The sequence below is a fragment of the Hyperolius riggenbachi genome, chromosome 10, assembly GCF_040937935.1.
Source record: "Hyperolius riggenbachi isolate aHypRig1 chromosome 10, aHypRig1.pri, whole genome shotgun sequence".
Taxonomy (NCBI): domain Eukaryota; kingdom Metazoa; phylum Chordata; class Amphibia; order Anura; family Hyperoliidae; genus Hyperolius; species Hyperolius riggenbachi.
The window spans coordinates 281545201-281553672 of record NC_090655.1 but is presented as its reverse complement, the minus strand read 5'-3'; the positions used below and the strand labels follow the sequence as shown (position 1 = coordinate 281553672).

The window sequence follows — 8472 nt, the reverse complement described above, 5'->3', positions numbered from 1 at the left end:
GGTCGGGGTGGACATACTTGTTATATATTGAGCAGAGGTCGGGGTGGACATACTTGTTATATATTGGGCAGAGCAGAGGTCGGGGTGGACATACTTGTTATGTATTGGGCAGAGCAGAGGTCGGGGTGGACATACTTGTTATATATTGGGCAGAGCAGAGGTCGGGGTGGACATACTTGTTATATATTGGGCAGAGCAGAGGTCGGGGTGGACATACTTGTTATGTATTGGGCAGAGCAGAGGTCGGGGTGGACATACTTGTTATATATTGGGCAGAGCAGAGGTCGGGGTGGACATACTTGTTATATATTGGGCAGAGCAGAGGTCAGGGTGGACATACTTGTTATATATTGGGCAGGGCTGAGGTCGGGGTGGACATACTTGTTATATATTGGGCAGGGCAGAGGTCGGGGTGGACATACTTGTTATATATTGGGCAGAGCAGAGGTCGGGGTGGGCATACTTGTTATATATTGGGCAGGGCAGAGGTCGGGGTGGACATACTTGTTATATATTGGGCAGAGCAGAGGTCGAGGTGGTCATACTTGTTATATATTGGGCAGAGGTCGGGGTGGTCATACTTGTTCTATATTGGGCAGAGCAGAGGTCGGGGTGGACATACTTGTTATATATTGGGCAGAGCAGAGGTCGGGGTGGACATACTTGTTATATATTGGGCAGGGCAGAGGTGGGGGTGGACATATTTGTTATATATTGGGCAGAGCTGAGGTCGGGGTGGACATACTTGTTATATATTGGGCAGAGCAGAGGTCAGGGTGGGCGTACTTGTTTCATATTGGGCAGAGCAGAGGTCGGGGTGGACATATTTGTTATATATTGGGCAGAGCTGAGGTCGGGGTGGACATATTTGTTATATATTGGGCAGAGCTGAGGTCGGGGTGGACATACTTGTTATATATTGGGCAGAGTAGAGGTCGGGGTGGACATACTTGTTATGTATTGGGCAGAGCAGAGGTCGGTGTGGACATACTTGTTATATATTGGGCAGAGCAGAGGTCGGGGTGGACATTCTTGTTATATATTGGGCAGAGAAGAGGTCGGGGTGGACATTCTTGTTATATATTGGGCAGGGCAGAGGTCGGGGTGGGCATACTTGTTATATATATTGGGCAGAGCAGAGGTCGGGGTGGACATACTTGTTATATATTGGGCAGAGCAGAGGTCGGGGTGGGCATACTTGTTATATATATTGGGCAGAGCAGAGGTCGGGGTGGACATACTTGTTATATATTGGGCAGAGCAGAGGTCAGGGTGGACATACTTGTTATTTCTCAGTCCATCCTAAACACTGGCATGGATCTGGCCCTCCAGGCCTGGAGTTCGACACATGCTCTAAATACACCTGTTATCATCTGTGTTTATTACTGCAGTCACAGGAGGTTTATGTCCCGCAGTGGGAGAGGTTGGAGTCTGCACAGAGATGATGGCTGGTGGGGCACAGCTAGAGGGTGGAGCCAGGTAACAAGGGGCGTGGCTGATAGGACAGGCAGGTGGAGGCTGCAGTTGGAGAGGGGTTGGGTGGCCTCTGCTGCTTTGGTCCTGGTTTTGGCACTGCCCCAGCTGGGAGGTTTGTTGCTCCAGCTCTTGGAGGGTTTGGGGTTAGTAGGTGATGGACAGGTGGGCTCAGGTGTGGTCAGGATATGGAGCTGCAGTCCCATCTGCCTAGTTCATCAGTTGCCAGAGCCATATGTAATGATAATTTATAGCTGATTAGCTGCAGGCCTCTGTTCCTATTGCCCTCTGTCTCCAGCTGTTCTCTCCTCACATCCTCATCCATCTACCACTGCCGGCACTGCTGTAACCTCCCAGGAATGTGAGCATGGAGAGGAGGGGAGAAGCACCAGATGATGAACAAGGCACACTGGAAGAAAGCAAAAAACGGCAAAAAACACGTCCCTTGTGCTATTGATATGATGCACTATCTGTCCCAGGAGAGGACGTCAGGATGTGTGCTCCTAATCCCTAGATAGGTTTCATGCAGTGAGTGTTTGCATGTCTGCACTATGCATGTTACAGGGCCAGACTTAGGACACCTACGTTTTCCTGGATAGTTCTGCACAGTGTAGGTGACAACGCAAGGGAATGCATTCTTTTGTAACTAAAACCCCGGCTTTTATCTTAGCTGTAGGGATAGCCGTGGTGCCTGGATGATTGATTCATATAAATGCATTTGTTTGAACATTTGCATGTGAGTGTGCAAAGGGTTAATTGTTTTTTGCTATTTTTCTGGCCACACCCCCTTTAGCACCTCCCTTTCCTTAATAACTTATTTAAATGTCCTAACCAGAGATCAGCTTCGAATAAAATCCAAATGAATTTCATTCATATTTCATCCTCCTAATTAGTGCAGCTTACAGGGCGTGTGAGGGGGGGTTAAACTTATCCAGCAGCCGTCTTCTTTAATTCTTCCTAAGACGCGTCTTACGCTGCGTTCCAAGTAGCGTCATGTGACTACTACGCTTCCTCATTAACCTGGAAGGAGGAAGTGAGGTAGTCACGTGAGAGCGGCGTGAGGATGGAGGCCAGGTATGTTACCCCCCTCACCCGCCTCATCAGCTGCACTAATTGGCAGTATGAAATCCAAATTAAACTCATTTAGATTTAATTTAAAGCTCATCCCTATCTTGAGGTGATGTGCCTGGATATTGTAACGGTTGGTGTCAGCACACAGAGAGAATCTGATTATTGATGATCTGCAGAATCATCAACAATACAGATGTATACCTAATTATGGCTGATCTGCAGAATCACCAATAATACAAGTATGACTAACCTCTGGACACCTAATGAAGTGTAAGTGTTTGGTGCAACTGTAGGCTATCTCCCGTGAGGCGGGAGACACAGATAACTTCGGTCAGAGACCACCTGAGGAGCAGGTGGCCCTCGGCTGTGCAGGGACTATCTCCTGAGAGAGGGGATAGAGATAATCTGGCAGCCAGTGATTCCCTGGCAAACTGGTAATCAGACTGTACTGCAGCCAGAAAAAAAATACATATATCCAGGCACATCGCCTCTAGTTAGGACATTGTATAAGTTATTAAGGAAAGGGAGGTGCTGAAGGGGGTGTGGCTAGAAAACAGCAAAAATCTATTAACCCCTCGCACTCTCGCATGCAAATGTTCAAACAAATGAATTCACAGATTCACTCATCCAGGCATAACTGTTATCCCTACAGCTAAGTTAAAAGCCAGGGTTTTAGTTCACAGAAGAATGAATTCTTATGCTTAGTCACCTATACTGCGCAGAAGTACCCAGGTAAACATAGGTGTCCTAACTCTGGCCCTGTAACATGCATAGTGCAGACATGCAAACACATTCATTGCATCAAATCTATCAATGGATTAGGAGCACACTAGGAGTAACACTATGCATGTTACAGGGTTAGAGTTAGGACACCTATGTTTACCTGGGTACTTCTGCGCAGTATAGGTGACTAAGCATAAGAATGCATTCTTCTGTGAACTAAAAACCCGGCTTTTAACTTAGCTGTAGGGATAACAGTTGTGCCTGGATGAGTGAATCTGTGAATTTATTTGTTTGAACATTTGCATGCGAGAGTGCGAGGGGTTAATAGATTATCGCTGTACTGCAGCCAGGGGACTCCTATGGGGTAGAGACCACTGGTTGCACTGCAGGCAGGACTCTCTGAGGAGCAAGAGTCCTTGCAGCTAACTGACACGTGGGGGAATAGTGTCACAGGTAGTACAGACAGACTGAACACTCAGAGGATAAGTGACAGGCAGGAGGGTCGGGCAGGCCATTTGGCAACACACGAGCAGATAGGGTACAAAGACAGAAGACTGATTCGGTAACTGGGTACAGGCAAGGTTTGGCAACTGGTAGGCAGATAGGCAGAGGTACCGAATCAGAAAGCAAAGGAGAGGTCAACAGAGCAAATGATCATAACAGATATAAATCACAATCCTAGTCTGGGGTGTGAGGTCCTTGGTCTCGACACCCTGGAACTGGTCTAAAGTATAACACAGCAATGACACAGTAATCCTAAGCTTGGGTGGGAGGTCCTTGGTCTCAACACCCTGGAACTGGTCTAAAGTATAACACAGCAATGACACAGTAATCCTAAGCTTGGGTGTGAGGTCCTTGGTCTCAACACCCCGGAACTGGTCTAGAGTATAACACAGTAATAACAAGAGCGTAATCTGGCTAAGTGTGAATTGCCAGGTCCACCTGGTTCTAACACACTGTGGGATCTGACTGAGGTCTGAGTGCTCACACGTAAGTATTCGCAACAGCAGACCAGCAACTGACAAGCAATATCTATATATACTCCAGCGCTCCTCAGCGCCGCCCCCAGCCACTCAGACAATCAGGAGTACCGCTGGAATCAGCTGATCGTCCTGATCAGCTGATACCTCTCCTGCTGGCATAAAGGTCCTGCCTTCTAGTAGCTCTCCATCTGTGTGCACTAGAAGGCCCAGGCAAACCAGACGCATGCTGCTGTGCGGAAACCGCCGGTCTGAACGCGGAGACAGCTGCCCCGCCGTCAGACTGCGCAGCGGCATCTCTGCTATTCATTACAGATATATTTTTTTTTTCTTGACCATGGAAGAGGGGACTGTGCAGGAGACATTATCATCACCCCTAGCAAAGTATGTTCTTTTCTGTGTTCTGTTTACTACTGCTGATATCTCACAGCTATAATCTGTTATCCTTTTCAGAACTGAGATCTGAGCTCAAAGAGCAAGAGAGGAGTGATCAGCAGTCTATGGAGGAGGGAGACATGATGAGGACATGTAAAGAGGAAGAAGAAGAGACGTATGTGAGGAGTGATCAGCTGTCTATGGAGGAGGGTGACATGATGAGGACAATGAAAGAGGAAGAAGAGACGTATGTGAGGAGTGATCAGCAGTCTATGGAGGAGGGAGACATGATGAGGACAAGTAAAGAGGAAGAAGAAGAGACATATGTGAGGAGTGATCAGCTGTCTATGGAGGAGGGTGACATGATGAGGACAATGAAAGAGGAAGAAGAGACGTATGTGAGGAGTGATCAGCAGTCTATGGAGGAGGGAGACATGATGAGGACAAGTAAAGAGGAAGAAGAAGAGACATATGTGAGGAGTGATCAGCAGTCTATGGAGGAGGGTGACATGATGGGGACATGTAAAGAGGAAGAAGAGATGTATGTGAGGAGTGATCAGCAGTCTATGGAGAAGGGTGACATGATGAGGACATGTAAAGAGGAAGAAGAAGAGACGTATGTGAGGAGTGATCAGCAGTCTATGGAGGAGGGTGACATGATGAGGACATGTAAGGAGGAAGAAGAGACATATGTGAGGAGTGATCAGCAGTCTATAGAGGAGGGTGACATGATGGGGACATGTAAAGAGGAAGAAGAAGAGACGTATGTGAGGAGTGATCAGCAGTCTATGGAGGAGGGTGACATGATGAGGACCTATAAAGAGGAAGAAGAGACATATGTGAGGAGTGATCAGCAGTATATGGAGGAGGGTGACAGGATGAGGACAATTAAAGAGGAAGAAGAAGAGACATATGTGAGGAGTGATCAGCGGTCTATAGAGGAGGGTGACATGATGAGGACAAGTAAAGAGGAAGAAGAAGAGACGTATGTGAGGAGTGATCAGCAGTATATGGAGGAGGGTGACAGGATGAGGACAATTAAAGAGGAAGAAGAAGAGACATATGTGAGGAGTGATCAGCGGTCTATAGAGGAGGGTGACCTGATGAGGACATGTAAAGAGGAAGAAGAAGAGACATATGTGAGGAGTGATCAGCAGTCTATAGAGGAGGGTGACCTGATGAGGACATGTAAAGAGGAAGAAGAAGAGACGTATGTGAGGAGTGATCAGCAGTCTATGGAGGAAGGTGACATGATGAGGACAAGTAAAGAGGAAGAAGAAGAGATGTATGTGAGAAGTGATCAGCAGACTATGGAGGAGGGTGACATGATGGGGACAAGTAAAGAGGAAGTAGGAGAGACATATATGAGGAGTGATCAGCAGTGTATGGAGAAGGGTGACATGATGAGGACAAGTAAAGAGGAAGAAGAAGAGACATATGTGAGGAGTGATCAGCAGTCTATGGAGGAGGGTGACATGATGAGGACAAGTAAAGAGGAAGAAGAAGAGACATATGTGAGGAGTGATCAGCAGTCTATGCAGGAGGGTGACCTGATGAGGACATGTAAAGAGGAAGAAGAAGAGACGTATGTGAGGAGTGATCAGCAGTCTATGGAGGAGGGTGACATGATGAGGACAAGTAAAGAGGAAGAAGAGACATATGTGAGGAGTGATCAGCAGTCTATAGAGGAGGGTGACATGATGAGAGCAAGTAAAGAGGAGGAAGAAGAGACGTATGTGAGGAGTGATCAGCAGTCTACAGAGGAAGGTGACATGATGAGGACAATTAAAGAAGAAGAAGAGACGTATGTGAGGAGTGATCAGCAGTCTATGGAGGAGGGTGACATGATGAGGACATGTAAGGAAGAAGAAGAGACATATGTGAGGAGTGATCAGCAGTCTATAGTGGAGGGTGACATGATGAGGACAAGTAAAGAGGAAGAGACTCTTACAGAGGGTAAAATGGGTGAGTAATCAAAATTAAATACTGAATGTCTTCTGTTTCACTGCTCACAGACTTGCCATATTAGGTGATATGTTCCAAAGTCCTCGTGTTAAATTTTTTACATCTTAATCCATCAGTCTTGATATTATTTGGTGACCGCTTACTAACAACAGTACTGATTGCTTTGGATTACCCTGTTCTCTGGAGGGGGGATGCATAAGAAGAATTCTGACACATCTCACAGAAGTAATACAATGCAGATCAGATGAGCACTTTCCAACTCTAATTGTCACTTACTAAATTGTATTTATACCTCATTACAGGCACACTGTGCAGTCACATCACACATCACACCCCTATTGCTTCTCACATTCCCTGTGTACATAGTGTGTTTATACCTCATTACAGGCACACTGTGCAGTCACATTACACACATCACACCCCTATTACTTCTCACATTCCCTGTGTACATAGTGTGTTTATACCACATTACAGGCACACTGTGCATCCACATTACACACATCACACTCCTATTACTTCTCACAGTCCCAGTGTACATAGTGTGTTTATACCTCATTACTGGCACACTGTGCAGTCACATTACACACATCACACCCCTATTACTTCTCACATTCCCTGTGTACATAGTGTGTTTATACCACATTACAGGCACACTGTGCATCCACATTACACACATCACACCCCTATTACTTCTCACATTCCCAGTGTACATAGTGTGTTTATACCTCATTACAGGCACACTGTGCAGTCACATTACACATCACTCCCCTATTACTTCTCACATTCCCTGTGTACAAAGTGTGTTTATACCTCATTACAGGCACACTGTGCAGTCACATTACACATCACACCCCTATTACTTCTCACATTCCCTGTGTACATAGTGTGTTTATACCTCATTACAGGCACACTGTGCAGTCACATTACACACATCACACCCCTATTACTTCTCACACTCCCTGTGTACATAGTGTGTTTATACCTCATTACAGGCACACTGTGCAGTCACATTACACACATCACACCCCTATTACTTCTCACATTCCCTGTGTACATAGTGTGTTTATACCTCATTACAGGCACACTGTGCAGTCACATTACACACATCACACCCCTATTACTTCTCACATTCCCTGTGTACATAGTGTGTTTATACCTCATTACAGGCACACTGTGCAGCCACATTACACACATCACACCCCTATTACTTCTCACATTCCCTGTGTACATAGTGTGTTTATACCTCATTACAGGCACACTGTGCAGCCACATTACACACATCACACCCCTATTACTTCTCACATTCCCTGTGTACATAGTGTGTTTATATCCCATTACAGGCACACTGTGCAGTCACATTACACACATCACACCCCTATTACTTCTCACATTCCCTGTGTACATAGTGTGTTTATACCTCATTACAGGCACACTGTGCAGCCACATTACACACATCACACCCCTATTACTTCTCACATTCCCTGCGTACATAGTGTGTTTATACCTCATTACAGGCACACTGTGCAGTCACATTACACACATCACACCCCTATTACTTCTCACATTCCCTGTGTACATAGTGTGTTTATACCTCATTACAGGCACACTGTGCAGTCACATTACACACATCACACCCCTATTGCTTCTCACATTCCCTGTGTACATAGTGTGTTTATACCTCATTACAGGCACACTGTGCAGTCACATTACACACATCACACCCCTATTACTTCTCACATTCCCTGTGTACACAGGGTGTTTATACCACATTACAAGCACACTGTGCAGTCACATTACACATCACACCCCTATTACTTCTCACATTCCCTGTGTACACAGGGTGTTTATACCTCATTACAGGCACACTGTGCAGCCACATTACACA

The 8472-nt window shown here is 46.1% G+C and overlaps 1 pseudogene; it reads left to right on the top strand.

Annotated features, from left to right (window-relative positions):
* The first annotated feature begins 6034 nt into the window (after nucleotides 1-6034).
* Nucleotides 6035-8472, top strand: part of LOC137535519 (zinc finger protein 182-like) — a 14212-nt pseudogene continuing 11774 nt past the window's right edge.